The sequence below is a fragment of the Halichoeres trimaculatus genome, unplaced genomic scaffold (genome assembly GCF_033239565.1).
Source record: "Halichoeres trimaculatus isolate MK-OKI-2021-1 unplaced genomic scaffold, fHalTri1.1 fHalTri1_scaffold_2, whole genome shotgun sequence".
Classification (NCBI taxonomy): Eukaryota; Metazoa; Chordata; class Actinopteri; order Labriformes; family Labridae; genus Halichoeres; species Halichoeres trimaculatus.
The window spans coordinates 2,322,501-2,346,743 of NW_027437180.1; the positions used below are offsets into that span (position 1 = coordinate 2,322,501).

Below are 24,243 nucleotides of genomic sequence, written 5' to 3' on the forward strand. Positions count from 1 at the left end.
ATCTTTGTGTTAAAAACTAATTTAAATGTATTAGACATACTGCATTTGTATACTTTAATTATACACTGCTATACAATAGTTAAGTTATCACAGTTACTCATAGTTATTTAAGTAGAGAGTGAAGTTAAAGAAGATAAATAGTGATAATGTGTGATTAGGAACACTCTGGCCACCCCTACTTATGTCACTGCCCTCATTGTGACACCCTATTCTGAAAGTCTGGACACACCCCTGCACAGAGGCACGTAGTAGCGTTAGTAACAGTGGTATGAAGCTAATAAGCTTCAGGTTTGTTCAACAAAAGCTGGGGGAAAACTCCTCTGTTGATTTTTGAAGAATGAAGGGAAAGAAAGACAAACTGCAATTTCTGTTCCAAAAAGAGCAGAAAGGTGACTCCTGCAGCAACATGTTCGCCAGCTGGTGCGTAATATGTGCCACTGGATTCACAGCGCCGATCATCATGACAGTCTCCACAGACTGATCAGGATTAAGTTTGATTTAAATATATACCACACAGAGTGACAGGGGAAACTTCTGCTCGTGCTGACTTGATACACGGATAAAAACACTGTGATGCAGTGCAGAAAACCAAAGTTTACTCCGCGACATGCGGGATATTTATGATGTGACTAGCATCATTACAGCAAAAAAGCATGGAGCTAGATGATAACACATTTCTCTAAATACTGATCAATGATCCTAGTGAGCGCAGTAACTGTGTGTCTTATGTTAGCGCATAGAGGCAGAATTCTGCTGTGCACAATGAAGAGGGCTGAGAACTGTAAACTGCAAATAGCCACTCTGGGCTCTAATTTTGTAGACCAGGCGCAAGGGCAGGCACACCTGCCCTGCACCGGCCTTCGCTGTGCCGCCAGGGCATGACCAGCGCACTTTGCAAGTTTCCTGCAGTGCCAAGAGAGGCGCAGTCACGGCACAGAGGAGCGCAGAGCTGCACGTCCATGCCTCCCTCTGCGTAAATGGCAGAGAGGGAGGAGAAAAGCATTGAGTTTAACACAGCCGAGTGCTGTTTTCACCAATCGAATGAGCACCTCTCCTCGCCTTTAAATGCCCTGCGGCCGAGGCACAGCGTCTGATTGGTCTAACGGATCCCTAGCACCGTGGAAACAGTGCTGGTAGCAGAGACGGTCAGAGCCGCTGTTGCTGCAGCAGGAGAATGGACAGCGGGGCACATCAGAGGACACGAAGCGCGTCACCGTGTGGGCCAGCTCCCGGGACAGATTTAATCTGTTCCTTTGTCATTAATAGGAGTACAAAATGAAGAGACAGTTACACAGCTGGCTTATCCATTCAGAATACTTTTGATCCACCTGCACTCCTGGTTTGTCATCACCAAATAGCAGAACCTTTGGTGATATACTGTATACTCTCCCAGTGTCTCCACCTCATCCTCCTTACAATAATGTACTCCATCTTTTTGGATCACGTTAAAAATAAAGACTAAAACAGAGAAATATGGGAAATCACAGGTAAATCCTGAGTGACATACATTTATTTTGTCTCTTTTTCTTTATCTTTTCTCTCCCTCTTTTCTTTGAATTAAATGAAATGAGAGAACCAGATATAAACTCAGTATCAGATGTTAAGGCTATTTATTGTTTAATTGTAAGATGAGCATCAAACTTCCAGCTGCCGTCAGGTTAACTTTCCATTATGACAAAGGGCTTTAATCTGACATCAGATGTGATGGGACAGTTAATAAACAGCTGGTTAACAGACAGTTAATATAGATATAAATGTATATGCTGGTTCAGACGATTGCATTAAATAGTGATTGCTGTGATTGTTTATTGCATTACAATGTGCCTGACACTCTGGACACCTGCCTCTGAGGCTTTGATGACATGTGCGCATATGTGCGCCTGTCACCAAACAGCTGCAGAGGGTGCGCTCCGCTTTGCACCGAGGATAGACCAGGTTGGAGCTGGCGAGCTTTATATGATATTGAACAAAATCCCAGCCCTACACCATTCAATTTTCTTTTGTTTTATGTCTTTATTTTATTTTATTTTTCATAAAAAAAGTGACAAAATGGAATCAAATGGGAATTTAAAGGTTATAGTAACAAAAGACAACAAAATAATTGGTAAATTCAATTAGGACTGAATAGAAAAAAAATTATGCAGTTTTGTTTTAAAACAGTTTTTTTTTTTTTTTTAAAGCAGACAACATTTTTTTCCCCCTCTGATTACCTCAAAGGGTAGTTAACCTGCCCCCAGTGGTCAGTCACTGTCCTTGGAGAATTTTGAAGTTTAAGATTTAAAAAAATCCTTCTAATACAAACTAAATTATAGTTAAAAATCGAGCAAAAAAACTATCTGAAAGGACAAAAAGGTCTCTGATGACCCCTGAGTGTTAAAGTGCAGGCAGTTGTTTTAAAATGCAGGAAATGGAAGTTTGAAACACAGAATAATCACAGCTGCAGACCGATATTCTAGGAACACTTGTGGTATAAAAATCATTGTTTCATGACCAAAATTGCTAGAATAGAAGAACCTGACTCAAAAAGTCTCCACTGAAATCACAAGCACCAATCAAATGAAGTTTCCTCTCTCTTCTGTATTAAAATACAACCTTACACACACATGCAGATTCCTACAGGTATACATCAGTTTTCATTCAAGGAAACCCAAACAACACAGAGCCACAGACTCAACAACTGCTGAGAGAATTCTGAGGAATGACTTGTGAACAGAGCTGCTGGAACCAAACGTTAGTCAGACAAAACCACACAGATCAAACAGAATCTTCTCACATCTCCTCAGAGGTACGTCACACTCAGACTCTGTCACAACAATTAACAGGCAAACTGCTTCAAATTAAAACTGACACCAGTCTGTCTTGAAGTGGAGAAGCAGACAACAAAATGCAAATCCTGAAAACTGTCAGTTATTTTCCCTGAGGTATTTTTTTCCTCTTGGATCATCGTCTGCAGCACATCAAATGTTGGGTGCACCTGTGTCTGTCTGCAGAGACACACCTACTTCTTGAGTCTCTGTGTTAGTCAATTTGACAGTTTTGTAAGGTTGTTTTTGGTTTCCTTTATTTGCCTTTCAGACAAGAAACATTCTGCAGTGTGAAGCTGGTCTAAAGATTAAAAATGAGTGTAACATTTGTTTTCTGAAAGTCATTTCTTGCTGGTGAAGTACATGGTGTTGGACTTGGGTTGACTGGATTGGTGGTGCAGTCCAGAGAGCGATGCACTTGAAATTTTTAGTTAAACATGTTTGGGACCAAATCAGGAAGGTAAGCTTGAAGAAACAGCTCTTCCTTTTTTTCTCTTTAAGCAGCCATTCCCATTATCGCTCCATTGTGCTCTTTCCTGAAGCCCATGGGCACCGTGTGTTGAAAATAATAGAGCTGGCTGTCTGGGTAGAAAATTGAGCCACACTTAGCAGACTGTGAGTGGTACCTGAAGAATGTCTAAGTTATTTCAGGCGTGGTAGATGGACGGATGGAAGTCTCTAACCTGGTCTTTCCACATGGGGTCGGATTATTTGCTTGAACAATAATTACCATTAGTCCACCTCCTGCTGGCTTCTGGAGAGCGCTTTCATGCTAAAAGATGGACACAGCTAAACATAATGATGCTTAATGGATGCACTTTTACCATGAGTCTGAACTGGAGCTATTCTTGTGAAGAAAAAAGTGTTCACTAAAAGGAAACTTACAAAAAAACAACAACTGCCCTGATGGATGCAAGCCCTGAACTTGCGATTTAAACCAGCCTTCTTGACATGTATGTTTAATAAACTGCTCTTACTCACTAAATGTCGATATGGTTCTGATTCCTGGTACCTGGCAATTGGTAATGGTACTCAATGGTACCAATTTTCAGTTCTCATGTGTGTTTATGTGGTAATTAATATTAATTTGTTTAATGATAAAAGTATGATGTTTTTCAATTTAACATATCTATTTATCAGTATATAAACTTGTAATGTTGTGTTCATGTCCAGCATGGAAATCTGCCCACCCCTCCACTCCTAATCCATCTAATCACTCATGAAACACAGCCCACAGCAGTGAAGTCCTGCGGCTGTGAACCCATCTCTCTGGTCTGACATCAGTGTAGCCTATATTAGATTTAGCTGCACATGTCGCTCTAGTGATATTAGGTTAATCATTATGACAAGCTAGCAAAGGATTGGAAGTCTGATAATGAAATTTGGATATCATGCCCCTCAAACTGAGGGCTAAGCGGTAAGATAAGGGGTGAGAGGTAGAATTGGGATCGACTCACAGGCAGACACCTCCACCAAGTGTCTTACCCGTCACTGTGGGGTCTCTGGGTCCATCAATCTCCAAGTCAGAGAGGTGATCATGTTCCTTGAGCTAAGCTATTTTTGTATGTTTGTAAAAATTACATCTACTTTTTCTTGGCTATTTTTTACGGAAGAGTATTAGGGCCACCCGTGAGAAAAATAAAAATTAAAGGGTGCAGAATTTTTTTTTTCATCATGCACTTCGAGAAAAAAGTCGAAATGTCAAGAAAAAAGTCGAAATGTTGGGAAAAAAGTGCCGAGAATAAAGTCAGAATATAATAGCAACAATAAAGTTGAAATAGGATGTCGAGAATAAAGTCGAAATGTCAAGAATAAAGTTGAAATGTTGAGAATAAAGTCGGCATATACTGTCTAGAATAAAGTCGAAATAGAATGTTGAGAATAAAGTTGAAATGTTAAGAAAAAAGACGAAACGTCGAGAATAAAGTCGGCATATAATGGCGAGAATAAAGTTGAAATAGAGTGTTGAGAATAAAGTCAAAATGTCGAGAATTAAGTCGGAATATAATAGCGAGAATAAAGTCGGAATAGAATGCATGTGTGTGTTGACTACTTGAATTATGTTAGGTTGAACAACAAGATTAATGATATGATAATGAATGATTAAGTCCTCACACAGTTACAAAACTTCAGGCTCTTACTCTTTACTTTACGCTCCATGTTACAGCAAACATCTCTGTTGTTCTCCTCACTGGATTTTTCAAGAACTGGGACGGAACAAAGGAGACATCGACTTTTTTCTAGACATTGTATGTAGACTTTATTCTCGACATCATATTTCGACTTTTTTTTCGATATACTACTTCAACTTTATTCTCTACATTATATTTCGACTTTTTTCTCAACATTTCGACTTTTTCCTCAAAATTTCGACTTTTTTCTCAAAATTTCGACTTTTTTCTTTATTTTTCTCACGGGTCGCCCTAATACTTTAATAATAATTTTTGATATTTTATCGTTGGCATTTATTGGGGACATCAAATAAATAATTTCAATGAACAGAGAAACATTTCTTTACTGTGCACATGACCATGCACGTTGACTCTTGAATCCTTTCATTACAGGACAAATAAATTTGCTTTATAATCCCCACAAATGATTAACTGTTCAGAAACCAAAAAACATAAACAGACAGTGACATATAACATAGGGAGGACAGGAGTGGGGGAACTGTGGAGGCTACCAGCGTGCCCAGCGCCCCGTTGTAATAGATATGGAATGAAAAACAAGAGGGAGGACGAGGGAGATGCTCCCGTATGGGGGGCCCTGCGTGAGATTAGGAAAAAACACCTCAGCCCATAATAAACCATTTCAACAAACTCAAGGACTCATACATATGGGAGGGGGAAGGGTGTTCAGGGAAGGGAAGGTAGGGAAGCACTGACAAGGGGCGCGCACGCAGCCTCACATGGGCACGGCACATCAACCCTCAGCAGACTGCTCTGTAACAAGGGAGGGAGGGAGGGGTAGGAGCCAAGAAGACGCTCATTTCGAAGGTGTATGTGTCTGCATGTCTGCCTGCTAAGGTGCTGAGATGTACGCCTTCTGATCCTTAAAGAGGACATATCATGCTTGTTTCTCCTTTTCACTATGCCAGACTAGGATGCCTGTAAAGCATTTCTGCCCTCAGTACAAGTCATTTAGTTCCTTCATTGCCCCACAATAGCGTTGTCAATATCCTCATTTTAGGCCATTCTGAAGATCTCGGTGAAACGCTCCGTTTGGAGAATGACCTCCAGTAACCTCGCAACGCCACAGCCCTTTGTGCTCTGATTGGTCAGTTCTATCAGAGGGGCGGAGGGGGTAGAGCCAGGGGGCGGTTTTTGCAGCATGGCAGTATTTACAAAATTGTCATATTGGATGTGGCAGACTGAGCGAGTTTGCTGTTTGCCAAAACTTCACCGTAAGGCATTGATAGCACTAATAAAATGGCAGAGTGTAGGATACGTCCTTTTGTATTGGACCCCGAGTCAGACCCGGACGGTTCTGCAGCTCAGGAGGAAGAAAATCCACCTGGACAGCGATCATCTCAGGACGCTTCAGTGTGGTGAGTCAAACCGGTACTGTAACATGTATAGTTTATACGTGGAAATATAGGCAGACTTCACCAATAAACTATTTCTATAACAGGGCTCCATCCTGCTCCTTCACTTTTCTCTGTCTGTTTTATCCATCATGCTGAAAGTGTAGTCTAAAGATCGCCTCTACCGTCAGTTCCTCACTATGTTATTACCGCAGCATTATTGTGGTCCAGGTTCACAGTGCATGTCAGAACAAGCATGCAAATATCACAGCCTCACAAGTATTGCGACGTCTGCTAAAACTACAGTGTTTTAACTGCTAATTCACCATGTAAAGCCGAGCTGCTCAGCATAGCAGAGTCCCTGCATCCAGCACTCAGTCAAGTTAGCCAGAGCTGGTAGGGAGCTATATTTATACTCAGCTCTTGGTGGGTGTATCCCTCGGTGGCGGTTGTGTGACTAACTGACATCACAGAGGAGGAGCTGCTTTATCAATAAAAAGAAAGGATCCTCGTGTCGTCACGACTGTCGAAATCTCGTGGCCAAATGGCAAAGATCTATTTTCAGAGGCATCAAATCTCGTTCTAGGATATCAGAAAAAATACAATATCTCATTTTTTGAAAATTCAGGGGGTGTAAGGTCTTGTTTTCAAATGTATTATATCATATGTAAGTATTAATTCAGGCACCAGCATGATATGTCCCCTTTAAAGTAATGTAAAGTTTTTTCAGTTTGTGCAGAGACTAACAAGTTAAAACTTAAGTAAAACACTATAATTGTTTTTGTTTTTACTGTTTACTACACCTATAAGAGTTTTTTTCCCATTTGACCTAAACCGCAATTTCACATAATGGAGTTAACGTAAGTTCATGCAGGACACGGAAGTCAATACGCCCAGCTGTGATCAACTGACAGACTGATGTTCTAACCTACCCCTCTCAACCAATCACAGCGTGTGTCTAACAACAAGGCGGTGTATTTAAATTACGTCTTCATTCTCAGTTATTCCTGCTACCTCATTGTTGCTCAGCTGCTACTGTCACAATCATCCCACCTCCACCCCAGCCTCCTCCTATTTAGCCTCATGTGTGTATCTTATTGATCTGTATGCATTCATTTGTTCTGTATGTATACGGGGGGTTTTCTATGCACTCCCTGGAAAGCTCGAGCAAGCTGCTCGGCTAACCCAGGGAGCTTTAACACCAATTCTAACTGTATCCATTTGGCAATAAATGGTTAATCTATGACGAGAGTGTTCCTGACTGAACTCTAAAAAATGTTATATTTTTTCTGGCTACCAGTAGCAGCTTATCAAATACATAAAAAAAGTGCAATTTACAATTTATATTGAGCAGGATTGAGTTTATTTTACTGTTGGTGCAGCCCTCTAACACATTTTAGGTTCCTCATGTAAAAGTTAGTTGCCCACCCTTTTATTAAACCAATCTTTATTTGCTGTTTGCACAATAGAGCGCATCATCCCTGTGTACTGAAACATTTAACTGTCTACGGGTTTAAAAAACTGCCAGCTCTGATCACAACTGCAGCTGCTGCAGCAGGACATTCAACATCCTAGCACCAAAGCAGCTGTGGTGAGATCACACACCAGCTTTGTATCAGGTCTCATCTTTTTTTTTTTTTTTTTTAAAGAACAGAATGTATAATTTGCGGTGAAATCAGGTGAACTAAAGGTAGAAGGTGGCGCGATGATGGTTTGTGCATTGTCTTTCCAACAAATCATGATAATAATAAGTATCATTAAGGCCTCTGCATGTCTAAAACTGGTTTCAGGCTTGCATTACTGAGAACAGATGCATTCTGGGAAATGTGAGACTTTAAATGAGGCATGTCTGTTTTTTATTGGGTCAGGGTCAGGGTTAGCTCTGCACTGACACTGAGCTGGTTTTCTACATGAAAGGTCTTTTCTTACAGGGGTTACTGTCAGTCTGACAGCAGCTAAAAGCTTTTCCTGATACTCGGATAAAGAATCACAGCCTGGTGTGAAAACTGGGGATCGGGCTTTAACAGGTTATCCAGTCATTTAATTAACTGTCCAACCAACAAACATGTTTTTAAGAAAAGCTTTAAGCCAGACAGATCATACGGACAGATGACTCTATTCAGCATCAAATTAATAACTTTCCTTTCACTCCCTTGGATCTGGTCCCTGGTGCTGCAGAAGCAGCATTGCATCAACATGAAATAACACAGGTCTTTGAAGAGGAGCTTGATGTCTTGTTGATCTCATTGACTCCCTCCTTCCATGGTGAAAACAGAGAGCATGAAAGAACACGCCAATCTGAATCCCTGAAAGATGGATTAAAAAAAAAAAAAAAATCTCTGGCACAGCATCAGAAATCTCCTGCGTCAGGCTGCAAATGTCAAGTGGACATGCAGTCCGCTGTGCCATTTCTCTTTTATTCCCATGTCATTCACTTAAATACCAGATTGTAACATATATGAGTGTATACATGTGTGCATGTCATCAGTCCAAAGACTGACACACACCCTATTCCTATCATTCACCCTCAACATGCCAGGTGCTGTTTTCTGCTTCTGTGTGCTGACCTGAACTTTAGAGGAGGGATCAAAGGATGTTCTCATTGACGAGACGAGCCTGGGAATGAAAAGGATTACCTGCAGAGCTGTCATCGCCCTGTGCTTTCATACACTACTGAGACCTCCTCATTACACCCAACAAATGATCTGTTATATAAATCACATCAGCATGAAAAGGACAAATACACCAACTTCATATATGTTCTCACAACATATATCACAACCACATCAAAGCAGCTCGTTATTCAAGGTCTGACAGATTGTTTGATATGAGCCACATCGGGCTGTCTTTGAGAGTCATTTTTGTGCTGTTTGACCTGTAAGATGAGCCCTCCTTTCTGACTGACTATCATCATCAACTGTACTGTAAAACTGTAAAAGACTAATGCAAATACAAAAGGTTCCCAAGTGGTCTAGTTTGGAAAAATACAGTTTGGTACAGGTCTGATCAGTAAAGCCTGATCCTGTTTGCGTTTCCACAGTCCACTGTGTCTTTCTTGGTAGGGGACGTGAAGGCATGTAACCTGGATAGCCACATCGGTTATTTTATAACATGGTGCCATAGCAGCGTGACATCCCCCCACCCCACTTCTTTTTTTTTTTTTTTTTTTTTTTTTGTACCCCCATTCAGTGCTAGTGCTTTGTTGGTTCTGATCATGTTCTTGCTAAGAACCAATTTCGTTTTCCATCGGTAAACTAGGTAAAGAGCCAAGTCAGGGCCACGTCATTGTGTCACACAGTGATATACACAGTATGTCACTGTGTATATAGCCACCACAGGTAGGGGTGGCATTGGCTGGAGACAGCTACAAAGTTGGTGCTGGGAGCGCTTACAAACAGGTAGAGATCTGTTTTACATTATTTGTTCCTGACTTACTACTACTCTGCTACACAGAGTGTGCTTGTCTCCCTTTCTGTGTGACCCCCATCATGTACACAAGATAAATAACATAAGGCTGCTCAGTCTGTTTAATAAAATTAAAAGGTATGGACCTGATCTATGAGAGAGGAAATACATCAGTGCTTTAATTTTGCCCCCTATGTCAAATAATGAATGAGACAACTCCAACTAAAGCTCTTTACTCTGGCCCAGCAAAGAGTTGTTGCTTGCTAAGCACCAGTTCTGAGCCCCTGGAGCCAGTTCTTTGTTAGTGAAAACACAAAGAACCCGTGCTGAGTCAGGCACAAGCCTGGAACTAGCATCAGAACCAGTTTGGTGGAAAAGGGTAATAGTGTACCCCGCTAATAAATCCAACAAAGAAGAAAAATGCAACACAGTAAATAAAGAGCAATGATAGAAAACATTCAGCCATGTGTGTGATTGCCATGTGGCTCTTTGTTACAAAGAACAGTCAAGCTTTGTTTCAGAGAAGACTGTGTGCCGCCAGGGTAAGCGATGACTGATCCTTGATCCCTCGACCAATGGATGGTGTGCAGTGTTCACTTCTGGAATTGGACTGGTTTAATCTGGCACCCCTGCTGAAGGGTCCCAAAAAGTGGGACAGTTTGGTTCAGTTATTTGGGGATCTGTCCCGGGATGAGTCTGTGGAAATGCCACGAAATGTGTGCTGTAGGGAGGTGAACCAAACTACACCACTTGGTAAAAACGAGGCTTTTCAAAAGCTCATCGAAATTTAAATTAACTCACTCAGCAAAACTGCTTCCATCATTTATAGCCACCATTCTGTTCTGATAGGACATAACTAGTATATTGCTTGCACATAAGTAGAGCATGATTTTAAACAAAAAATGTATATTTAAAAAAAACGACATTCAATTCCATGAAAGCAGTGATAAATCTAAAAAGGTTTTTGTCCTGTGGACTTACTACACTACTTACATCAGTGATATACAGTTGAGGTCCTGAAATACTACTGTTACCAAATCCCACTCCTGACAGCAGGGCTGATTAAAGTAGAGTTACAGAGACAATTCTTACCACAAGTCAGTCACAAAGAGGGCACTATCTTTGTGGATGCTGTTTTATTTATATTTTTATTTTATTTTTTTATTATTATTATTATTTTGCATCTGCAGTGAGAGATACATGCTGGAAAGACAGTCTGGACTCTAATTTCGTAGACCAGGCGCAAGCGCAGGCGCACCTGCCCTGCGCCGGCCTTCACTGCGCGGACAGGGCGTGACAGGCACACTTTGCAAGTTTCCTGCAGTGCCAAGAGAGGCGCAGAGGTGCGCGTCCACGCCTCCCTCCGCCCAACTGGCATAGAGGGAGGAGAAAAGCCGTGAGTGGGTTTAACACAGCCGAGCGTTAAACTCAGCTCTTTTTACTCATTAAAAGCAATTTAGAGCTCATTGTTGACTGTGGCATCTTTGGCATATTTCCACCCTGGAACTTATGGTACGACTTGGTTTTAAGGCTGCTTATGGCTCCAAAACTTCCTGTACCTAAACATTTATGTAGGTATTTAAAAATAACTGGAAAGTTCACAGACAGGCTTCGAGTTTTGAGCAGTACTTTGTTCAAGGTCTTTCAGACTTTGTGAGTGTAAAGGACAGCGGAGATGAACAATCCCTTCACCTCTCATTGGCTTCCTCAGATTGACTGTCCATCTATTCTGTCCCCCATCCGTTCTTTTCTGACCACATTTTTCTCTGCCCCACTCTTTTGCCCTCGTCTTCCTTACCCTCCTCTCCCCACGTCCAGCTTAGGTGGATTAAGCCACCAAGGCCTGGGTGGTTTAATTCCTTTCTCCTTTCAATTCTTCTTCTTTTTCTCTTAATCTTTCCTGTTTCTTTCACTCTGTGGCTGGGCAGACTCATCTTTAAACCTTCGGCTGGTAAAGAGGAATTACCAATCTTCCTCTCGTCCTATTCATCATCCCCGGACAACACAGGATTACACCGGTCATTCATATGGACATTAAGGCCTTTGCATATTTCAAAGCCACAACATACAAGGCTCCTTGAAAATATGACACGATTGTAGCCGTCCATTCCTGATGGACTAATCCCTACTCTCCCTCTCTTGTCTTCTCTGTCCAGGCTCGGCCGGGTGATCCTTAGTCATCTAACAGACGTTTGCTTCACTACATAGAAAGAGAATAATAGCTCTAGACAAATCCCATGGAGAAGCTGAACTCAGTGAAAGCAGAGTGCTATAAGACAGTTCAAAAAAACGACCACATCTGTTGGTCACATCTGGCAGGAAAGAGTCATCCACTTTTTTGCTTCAGTGACTTTCTTGTCAAAATTTTGTTGTTTGTTTGCAGATTGAAGGATTAGGATGCATATGCTGAAATATACAGGATGAAAGCATGGGTAAAAATGTCAAGGTCCAAAATTTTTGCAGAACTTTATATAGTATGCTCCATACCAGTTTAGTGAATATACTGACGCGGTTCTCTGGGGATTTATCATCAAACTGTTTAAAATACAGGTTTCATAAATAGATCTGTTTTTTTTTTCAGCATCTGACTGAGGACCTCAACACCTCCTGCCTGACTGAAAGGGCCCACCAGTGGCTCTGTTTCTTCAGCTTGCCAGACTGGGGAGCTCCAACCGATGTGTGGTGGAGATCATCCTCAGCATCCTGTGGCACTGCTCTGCCGAGGGCGGTGAAGGCTGCACAGAGGATGGTGGGGATCGGTCTACCCAACAGCACAGACCAGAGGGCTGCAAACTTTACTTTCATAGGAGCATCAGCTCACTTAAATTAAAGTCATTCAGGAGCCACAAAATCTGCTTTATCTTCACAATTAAGACAGTACAGTGTATAAAATCTTATAAATGGTTAGATCTAGTAAACATTTTTTTTTTTTTTTTAGATGTTGGAATAATGACATTGTACTTGTGATTTATTTGTTTTTAATTTTAAATAAATTTGCAAATATTAAAAAAAAACAATTCTTAAATTAAGAATTAGGTTATTTTTTTTTAAATAAAAATATTTTAATTTCAAAAAGTGAAGTGAATATGTAAAAAAAAATCAAGTTTGTAAACATTGATAAAATAAATTTCAAAAACCTGCAAGAAAACAAAAACAAGTAAAATTTAATTTATTGCATTTTTTTTTTTTAAATTGAAGAATACTTCAATTATGTTACATGTTTTGCTAATTTTGCCTTCATGACTCATAATTTTTAATTGTTAATGTCTGGTAACATATTTGTTTTTTCTTCCAGATTAGTCTTTTTGTAGATTTAGTAATCTGACCAGGGCTGTAAAACTTGAGGTTAGCCACAGGTGCATGGAAAGTTGGTGGGCTGTTGATGTTGTAGGAGGTGAAGTAGAGCGGTGGCAGGCTTTAGTGATGAGGATTTAGTTTAACAAAATCTTAATGCATGATTTATTTTTGGGTCAATATTTTCAATCACCAATACCATCTGTAAGAAAAATAAATATTATTTATTCCAACAATATTTTTTTAAAGCAACAAGGAGCCACCACAAATGAGTCAAAGAGCTGCCTGAGGCTCCAGAGCTCCAGGTGGCAGTCCCTTGCCACAGACATTTACAGGAACAGATGCAGAAACAAGGCCACATGCATAATGAACGACTCCACCCGACCCAAACACAGACTCTTTGACCCTTTTCCCTCTGGCAGGCAGCTACAGAGCATTCAGAATAAGACCACCAGGCTCAAGAGCAGCTGAACTGACTGCTGAACTCCAGCAGTGCTCTGTGTTCTGTTTGGTTCGTCTCGATACAGCATGCATTCTGTGGCATTTCCACTGACTAATCTCAGGACAGGACCACAAATAACCAGGACAAAGGCTCCCACTTATTGGTACCCTTCTGCTGAGGTGCCAGACATGCAGATCCAACCCCAGAAAGTGGTTGCGGTGGAAGCTTGCGGTGGGATCTTGGAATAATTTTTTGAACAGTTACTGGCAAATATCCAATAGCTCTTTTCCTAGAGATACCTATCCCTAGTTTAGTGACTTAAAACTATGGTTTTGTGTGAATGACAGGCCATAATGTGAAACATGTGGTTTTCCAGATTCCTGAGGATAAATTTATCTTCATTATACTGCTGATGCGGCTATCATTATCCAACTTACATGCAGCCTACCAAGAGAGGGCATGGTTGGCTGTGGAAATGCAAACAGGACCAGGCTTTATCTATCCGACCTGTACCAAACTGTACTGATCTGTACTGGACCACTTGGTGGAAATGGGGCTTAAGATGCAGCTTTGACAGATCAGGCTGCAGAAAGAAAGACAGAGGAGATGAAAAAGAGGCTCGACCGTCAGACACCACCAATGGACAACTGAAGACAGATAGATGGAGCTATGGACTAGGTTCATCCCACAGCGAGATAATGAGCCCAAACATCAGTCCAAGCACTGCCACACAGTCTCAGTCTGCATACTTAGACCCTGTGGAGCCGGTTTGAGATGAACTGGACAGAAGAGTGAAAGCAAAGATACCTACAGATCCCAACATTCAGACGAACCTCTGCTGGGACAGCTGTTCACTGCCATGGTAACCCCAATCTGATGCACACTCTGGCAGAGGAACATGCAGGACCACGTGTGAGACTTTTTGTATGAATCATCAGCTGAGGGTGGCAGACACACCAGCTGATGAAGACATGTTCTCCACCTCTATCGTTTGTTTTCATACCAGAGCAGTCAATCATCCCATCACACAGCAGAGAGATGCTCAAACATGACCCCTGGTTATCATATGAACAACCTCAGAGGGGGAAAGCTCATCACCTGTGGATCAGGCTTCTATTGTGATGTGCATTTGAGTGTTGGTGTTTGTGTGAAACCGCAGAGAGCAACAGCCAGCACAGAGGTGAGAGAAAGAAAGAGGGAAGAGAAGAGATCACAGCTATTGATTTTCTTACCTTTAGTCTAGGTGAGAAGGCAGGCAGGGATTTACCTGTTGGGGAAAGAGTGAGAGGAAATGCTGTTAGAAAACAATCAACACACATGTCCAGTGGCGGGTCTTACTGCGGTGACAGCTGAATTATGGATTTGTGTCATGTGGAGGACAGGAAGACTGAGAGAGCTGGGAGTCAAGGGGGCTTCGGTTTAAAACCACATAATCAGACCAACATCACACACACACACACGTGATCATAAACACACAGGAAGCACAGATCCCAGTGCTGACTACAGATGCTCAGATAATATCCATTTAAATCCTGAACCAACGCTGGTGCAAAACTTCAAAAGTACTGTTGGATGCTACAAACCGTGTCTGGATAAGATGTGGGTGCTATGGTTGTATGATGATTCAGATCAGTCTCCATGTCAGACATGAAAAACACAGAAACAACTGAAACACCAGCATAAGCATGCTAGACCATGATAATCCCTGTGCTTCAGGATCTACACTCCTCTGGGCAGGAAAAACAACAACTAAGAATCAGCCCTGACGCCAGGCTTTTCAAAAGCAGCCAACGAAGACAAGGGTGACATCATGTTCGCATCATCCATCCATTAAAGAGTGTATGTTTCTACAAGTCACCAATGAAACACACGCACAGATCAAAATACACATTTGTAAATAGTTTTGCTACAATACTGGCCCCATAGAAAACCCTGTTTCCTGGTGGATCCAAGAAACCAGGAAACTGGAGTTTTCTAAAATCTTCATTTGGCCGGAATTTTCAGAAACCATTGTTTTTAGAAAGAAGTTGTGCACGGTCAAAATAAAACTAACTGTGTCCAAATCAGATTATATTTAACTTGACTACAGCAACAAACTGTGGAGTCAGCCCAGGGGTCAACAGGTTGACCCCCTCTATGTCAGAGTGTAACGTTGGCTGGTACGTTTATGTGGTTGGGCGATGGCAGCTTGAGGGGGGAGATTTTCGAAATCTTTTTGAGTAGTTATGAGCAAATATCCAATTGCTCCTTTACTTGAAATGCCCAACACTAGTTTTTAGTGATGTTAAACTGCGGTTTGTGTGGATGACAGTCCTAAACAAACAAAAAATAAACACAGTTTCCAGTTGACTTAAGATATTTTTTTTGTTCAGAAAATGTGTCATTGATACTGCTGTCGAAAACAGTTTTCTTGCTTTTCCTCTTTGTTGTACTTGTTAGCCTGGTACACTGTGCTGCACTGCTATGCCGTCACACTGCTACATAGCTGAAGCAGCAGCTGGATCAGGCCTCCCTGATCAGACCCATACAACACTGTACTGATCCATACCGGACCATTTGGTGGAAGCAGGGCTTGTGCCAGGTGAGGTCTGAGGTACATGTTGAGTTGTTAACCTTCAGGTGTGCTGATGGATGTCAGCCTGGAGTTTTAACACGTAATCAGAGAGTAATTATTTATCTGGAGTGTTCCCACCTGAGCTAACTGACCTGCATAGAGTGAAGGGTTCAGCCTTGTTAGTGGCTGATGGGATCATCTCAGTGCAAAGACAAAAAAAAAAAAAAAAAGAAAGGAAAAGAAAAGACTTCATCTGTGATTTTTGGGTTACATGCTGCTGGAGCCAATCCCAGAATGCTCTCTGTGCGAGACAGAGAAGCAGACTCTTAGGCACAGTATACCAGAAGGACTGACACATCCACTCTCGTATTCACACCCAAAGGCATTTTTGGAATTTCCAATTCAGCGGCGAGTCTTTGGAGGAAGCTCCAGCTCTCTCAGTCAGGACACAGAGGACCACTGAGCCCTCTCTTATCTCCATCCACTCTTTAAAATGGAAAGGACTTTCTCGCAGGTTTTGCTCTGTGCCTTGCGGCCTGGTGGTTATGGCGCGTGCCATTTTTACTGGCCGGGGGTGTTTGCTCCGTGTCATAACTCAGCCTCTCACCCAGAGCTCCACGTTTGTATTCTTGCATTCAGCTGGAGGTGTTGGCTTCCTTTAGAACATGAATATGGATAAATCAGCCAGTACAAGACAGAAACCAGCCACAGGTGTCAGGAGGAGAGGTGTTTTAAGCTGTGATACGTGGCAGTGATGGATAATATCAGACCTCTGAACACACTGATGAGCCGTGACTGTGCTGAAGCTGATGATCTGCACTGGAGCTTTTTTTTATTTGGAGTCCAGTCATCATTAAATGAGATGTTTGTCTGGACCAGTCTGCTGGATGTTCCCCAGCTACTTTCTATTTCATGAAATTGTTCCTGTTTTGTGCTCTCCTGAGCATTTTGGTGGAGTGACTTTTTTTTTTCTTTATAGATTTATGCTGTTTAGAATTATTCTTTCTCAGTGATCCATCTGTTGTGTTGAACTCTTTGATTGTGTTTTCTATTTTATTTTGTAGTTCTTGCTCCACACCTGACCTTCAAATGTCTGCCTCGACTTTCTTTCTTTCTTTCTTTCTTTCTTTCTTTCTTTCTTTCTTTCTTTCTTTCTTTCTTTCTTTCTTTCTTTCTGTGGCTCCTGAATTTCCCCTGGGAAATAAATAAAGTATTTTCTATTCTATTCTATTCTATTCTATTCTATTCTATTCTATTCTATTCTATTCATATTTTGACTTTAAATGTCAAAAAATGTCTGTAGTAAGAGCTTTGGCCCATTTTTTTCTGGAACTCTCTGAACTTTTGATACCTGGGAGTTATTTACTTTTTACTGCATGTTATACAAGAGTAAAATAGTTTAAAACTTCACTGTTCTTCAAGAGTAATCACACAATTCAAGCAGTTCCTCTGCACAATTATTTATGCAATTAACTATACAAAGTAAAACTATAAAGAGCTTCATTCATCCCCAACTCTGGGCCCTATCTCCACAGAAACTCAGCTCATCTGACTCGTGTTTGTGACGGGGGCGCTGTCCAGTGCTGAAATCACCGACGGGTCTCAGGTAGTGGAGAAGCTGTCCAGCTCTGGGATTCTCCTCTGACTGCGCCCGACCTCAAAGACGTCGGTCCATCTACTGTGGTTGTGCAGGACTTAAAAAATCTGAAGTGTTGATAAATTGTTGCTAGGCGCTGCTCAAGTAGCTGCCCGTTGCAGCAGCTCTCTCTTATTTGTCCGTTTCTTGTCATTTTTTTCGTCTCTTTTTCGTCATCTTTGTATTTGGAGTGGATCATCACTTTGTATGGTTCATTGTTGGTCATGGACATCAAACTTTTTGTGGCCTCAGCGATATTTTTACTACTTTTCTCCTGTGTTTGTCTGGAGATCCTACATGTAACCATGGCTGCATTGTTTACATGTGAAATTAGCTGTTAGCACCCTTTAGCATGTCAATGCTAACTAGTATAGGGCTTGATGATTTCTCTTGAGGTGAGGAGGAGGAGGAGGTGAGGATGACGTGCTGGTTCTCAGGTGTGAGCTGGGAGGTGACGACGTGGACCTGTCCTTCCATCCATCGTTGGTGGGAACGTGGATCTGTCTCCGGTGGGATGGACGAGCTAGCCGTGCTAGCCCAGGAGCAGAGGGGCAGCCGGAGGGCAGAGTGGCATCGTGCTGTTCACAGATGTGGCTGACGGAGCTGACATCGGACGCTGGCGCCACATTGGAGGAGCTTCACCTGCTGTGAGCAGACAGGATCCAGGAGACAGGGACTGAACAGACTGCTGGGGAGGCTCAGTCCTGGACCCTGTGGAGGTGGAGACTGGCTGGGCTGGAGAGTGGTGGACGAGTGGTGGACGGGATGTCGTCATCTATTTTCTTATGGACCTTTTTGCACTTTCTATACACTTTCTTAATTTTGTTTTCTTGATTGCTGCTGAGACTCCTGACTTTCTCCTCTGGGTTAAATTAAGTATTTTCTATTTTTTATACAATATAAGCAGTTCCTCTGCACAATTGTTTATGCAATTACATATACAAAGTGAAAACTAGACAGAGGTCTTGGCCCTATCTCCACAGAAACTCTGCTCATCTGACTCCTGTTAGTGACATGGGCGCTGTCCAGTGCTGAACTCACTGACAGGTCTCAGGTAGCAGAGGAGCTGTCCAGTGCTGGGATTCTTCACTGACTGTGCCTGACTTCAAGGATGAGTACGTCTACTGTGGTTGTGCAAGGCCGACTTAAAAACTCTGAAATGTTGATAAACTTAATGAATGTTTTGTGGCGGGATCTCTGATACAACTTTTTTTTCAGACTGATGCCAGTACGGGTTGTCCCAAGTACTGATACCACCAGTACTTTTGCTAAATGAAATTTTAATGAATAGTGACAGATCGATTAAAACAAAGAGTCACTCTGCCATGAAGTCCAACATGAAAAACAAACAACTCTCTCTGAGTTTACATTTAATCAACAAACAAGTAAGAACAAACAGTGCAACAAAAGTGCAAAATAAAACTATTAACTATCAGAGTTTGAGTAACTGTTTTGATGATTATGTTACTAAATTAGACCTTATTTCTTTAGCTCAAGACTCATGGGAAACTCATGGGAAGATCATGTTGAGCAGCTCGGGCAGTGCTTGCTCAGCTTTACAACCCCAATCTCATGCTCAATCTGGCAAAGTGTGAATTTGGTGCAGCTGCTGTTACATATTTAGGGATGGTCATGGGTCGGGGCAGGTAAGGCCAGTCTGTCGCTCCCTGTTCCAATCCCTCACAGTCAGCTTTTTGAGGATGGCAGGTACTGTCACAGTTTTTGTAAACATGGTTTTGCTGTTGGCTCAGACCACGGTTCCATTGGTCAGATGGTTATCAGCGTGGGTTTGACTGTGTTGTGGCTCTGTTATATAATACCCCAGTTTTGGCTGCGCCCACATTTAATCACTCTTTTAAACTTGACTCACATGACGCGGAGGTGGGTGCTGTCCTCCTTCAGGATGACGAGGATGGACTTGAGCATCCAGTCTCCTTTTTTTTTTCAAAGAAAATACACCAACAACAGTGAAAGGCCCCCACACCTCAGGGGTGGAACTGTCCCATAAAAGGCGAAATAGTTTACCCAAGAGTCTGGTGAGGGAAGAATCTGACATTACAGTTTCTAAACATTGTTTTGGTATGCTGTGTGTTGCTTTGCTATGCAAGCGTTGTATAAAAAAGTTGATTACATATATGTCATGTGACCTCCATGTCTCTACATCCACCCTGAAAGCAGCCTTCCAGTGGGATCAGGATGATCTTGGTCATTAGCATCAAACCTATTTTAATCTCCTCCTTAACATTCAAAATTCCCCCCAAATGAACGTTTTAACCAGATTCTGGGCAGGATTAGATTACCAAATCTGTATCCCACTTTTGTAGGATTAGGATTCCTTCTCTGCTTTGGAAATACCTAATTTTGAGATTGAATTCCAGATTATCCTGATGCAGATGGAACTTTTGATTTGATTTTGTGTTTTTGTGTTTGCTCAATTTTTTTTTTTTTTTTTTACAGAAATAAAACTAAGAGATACTAGATGTTTAAAGTTAACACTTCTAATGTCATTAATGTCGATACATTAGCCTCAGTAAAAACAAATGCAGATTCATCCTGGCTTAGTTTCAGACGGATAGACCTAGAAAAATCCCCTTACCACCACCAAACTGAACCTCTGGGGTCTTTGGTTGGATGTTCTTAAATAAAGCAGCTCTTGGTTTGTTTTTACCTACAACTTTTATTCAAATACTGAAAATTTTCACTTTCAAAACTTAAACTGTAGAAACCTCTTTTGCTCTTTTTACACAGGCACTAAGCTCCAAGTGTAAAGAAAAAAAAATCTCTGAGCTGTGTCTGGAAGCAAACAGCTGAGTTTTTCCTGTCATCGTGATAAAAGGAGCTGAGAGGTTTATATGAGATATTGTGCAGAAAATAATGAAGCTGTTTCATGCACTTTTCTTCTCACAAGAACTGTTTCCATTCTGCTGCTAATCATCTGAAAACATCCCGTCACACAAAGCACTGATATGAAGCAGAATCTGATGCCATGTTGACAGTTTGTGTCTCCATATCTGGAGCATCTTGACAGTGTTACACAATGACTGCTGAAGTCATTAGACCACCCCCAACCACCTACACCCTCCCACAGCCCCATCTGACAGGAAACCTCAGCAACTTTGTGAAATTCTGCAGTAGGCTGTCTCATAATGTACTGAAAATGTGAAAGATGCCCATGATTTAATTTTCTAAGATTTTCTGTCTTTATATCTTCTATCCTAACTTTTCTATTTTTTTATTTTATGGAGTGTAAAGTTTGTAATTCTCTATTATTAAAGTAGTTGCTAGTATCACATTATTTTCTTGTTGATTGTTAAGCACCAGCATCCTGGTATGTGCAGATGTACTTGGCAATAAAACCTGATTCTGATTCTGATACTGGGGATGTATGAATGTTCATCTCCTTTTCGGATACCAACCTACAACAAAGGGCTACAAAGCGGAGGAACATTTCTGGTAATTTCCATTTACACATAAGCTTATTTTTAATTTGGATGTTTATTTATTTGATTGTTTTGCTGTTATTGGCTTGAATATATATTTTTTAAATGATCTTCGTTGAAACAAACAACATGATTGAATGTCACTTTAACCATGAATCAAATGTGCAAACAATTCCAAGCACAGTCATTCCTTCAACAACCTACGGCATTTCCATTCAGACCACATTTCTGGGTCTGGACTCTAGAAGTCTTTTTAAGGTAATTTAGGATGTCGGTACTTAGGTTAATATATCTGATGGTATGGTTTCACTTAAACCCTTAAAAGCCTGACTAATTATATATATACTATAATATATATATATATATATATATATATATATATATATATATATATATATATATATATATATATATATATATATATATATATATATATATATATATATAGCCTAACATTTGGCCAAATCAGAGAAAGACCTGATACCCTTTGTCACTTTGTTGGCAAGGAGGCTAATGTTGCTAAGGTTAAGGTCCCCAGCTCCTCCTTCAAATGGAAAATGGGTTTATTCCATGCAAACTTATGTTAATTCAGAAAATTAGAAAGAGAAAAAAAGTATTTGTTGACAATATCTAGTTTTTGTTTCACAATTGATCAATTGGGCAGTTTTTCAGAACTGTTTTTATTTATTTATTTCTTTTAAATGTGTTATTTCAATGCAAACAAAAAAAAAAAAAAAAAAAAAAGAAAAAGGTAGAGAAGTTATTCTTAATGGAATTTTTTTAAAATTAGCAATAGTTTTCTGACTTAACTAGTGTAGATGATTTCATGAGAGCGGCCATTTTGAAAAGGTGGAAAATACAATTCCAGCTGCCTGTAGTGGAATGATAAACATCAAGGAGGCAGAATTCATTTTTTATTAATTTAACATTATTATTATTATTATTATTATTATTATTATTATTATTATTATTATTATTATTATTATTATTATTATTATTTTATGTGTCACAGGTCTTTAATACTCAATGCTGTATATATCAGATTTGATACACGAGTTTCAGACACATTTATCTGCACTAAAAAATGCATCAACATCAAAATGTGTATGATTTTAGAGGCAAGCTACAACAAATATTTTGGCCTATTTTCATTAGACTTAGTCAGGAAAAAACCCTGAAGAATTATTTATAACGTCATTCGAAAATATTGCAGTAGACATTTTAATGCATGTCTACTTATATCAAACCAAAATATTTAGTATTCATACCTTTATATGTCCAGGTAAATGCAGGTGGTATAATTTCCCTGAAAAAATCCTGTTAATTTCCATGGAAAGTTTCCAACATTGAAAATTCCCAGAAATTTGTAACCTGACTACCACGCGCTTGTGTACACCTCTTTACTCCTCGAAGAACACCGGATTAACTCAGCATTTTTTTTAATCTTTTTTTTTTTCTTTTGAAAGCAGTAGTACCTTTTATGCAGCTGTCAGACTGAATTACAATGAAGACTCAAGCCTTCACTACACATATGTTCTCAAACGGAAACAACCTAATGACAGCTAAACCCCCCATCAGCAGAGTGTGTATGCCGTACTCTACTTCATCTTCAGCACACCTCGCCTTTGAAAATGAAGGTTTCTGAAAGCCCTGATATTTGTGCACAGATAAATTTGAGAAGTCTGTGTGTGTGCGTGTACACCTGTGAGTGTGCGTATGTGTGTCTGTGCACTTCTGCGTGTGGAGAGCAGCAGGATAGCAGTCAAAGTAGCCTTGGGATAAAGTGTGTGAGAGCAGATAAGCATAACACACGAACTGATGGATAAAAAAAATGTATTCTATTACTTTTAAACAAAGACACACACTTGACACACACACACTTAACACACAAGTACAGAAAGCTTCCGCACACCATGGAATAAAGCACAAAATAAGAAAAAAAAAAAAACACTTTTAAACCCTCCAATCAATCACCTTCAAACAGTCGCTCATGCAGAAACACAGAGCCTAATCTGCGATAGCCAACACACAGCTTGAAGCTCCACAGAGCCTTATCCTTGTTTGTGTGTGTGTGTGTGTGTGTGTGTGTGTGTGTGTGTGTGTGTGTGTGTGTGTGTGTGTGTGTGTGTGTGTGTGTGTGTGTGTGTGTGTGTGAATGTGTAAGGATCCATGTGAATACTCTTGTGCAGTTATTAACTTTGGTGACAGAAACACTGATTTCTCTAAAGTGTTACAAGTGATACAATTCCCACCTGTGCTGTATTTCACTAAAATCAGGTGTCCTTTTTGTTCATGATGTCACAGCAATCACTCACTGATTGGCTGCTTCATACTTTGAGTAAACTAGGTCACCCTGGTCGGTTTTGGATTGGGCTTTTGTCCTGGGGCTGATCGGATTGGCTACTTTCAATGTGATGTATTTGAGATGTGAGCTGTTATTGGACGGCAGTATACCAGGTAAGCTTTGTGATTGGCTGGTTGGTGATGAAGTGCTTCCAATCCTCCACCAGTTGTGTGGTGTCACCAGCCTGGAAGTTGGAGAAATTTAAGGTTGAAGACATGTCTAAGTATCCAGCTGTAATTTTAAAGAGTGCTGATGTGTGAAGATGGAGTCATCCTACATAAAAAGCTGTGTGAATGTGATAGTGTATGCTAGTTCTTATCAGTCAACCTGCACATGACCATATAGTGCAGGGGTCTGCAACCTTGACTGTCAAAAGGCGTTTTGCCCTCTCTCCCACCAAAGGAAAGCAATCTGATGCCGCAAAACAGCACAGCTTGTTAAGCTTTGCAAGATATATTCTTTGTTTTTTTCCTGTTACAGCAAAGGAAAACCCTAAACAGAAGTGTAGCATGCATATGTAGGTCTACTTTGCCATGCATTCAACATTGAAATATGCAAATATTTAGGTTATATATATATATATATATATATATATATATATATATATATATATATATATATATATATATATATATATATATATATATATATATAATTTTTTCTTTTTTTCTTTTTTTTATAACACAACGACCTCAGCACTTTTGTCACGTTATCAACCAGTTGTTAGATTCCAAGTTGTGTTGCATTGTTTTCTTGTTACATTTTGGGTTGTTGTGATATTTCAAGGTCTGTAAGGCCTTT

The 24,243-nt window shown here is 40.5% G+C and overlaps 1 long non-coding RNA gene across 1 annotated transcript in view; it reads right to left on the reverse strand.

Annotated features, from left to right (window-relative positions):
* Window positions 1-24,243, reverse strand: part of LOC141801706 (uncharacterized) — a 405,548-nt gene that overhangs the window by 119,483 nt on the left and 261,822 nt on the right. The window contains exon 3 of the long non-coding RNA XR_012599426.1: window positions 14,701-14,735. This is a non-coding gene — a long non-coding RNA (uncharacterized LOC141801706). The remainder of the gene's footprint in view (window positions 1-14,700; window positions 14,736-24,243) is intronic.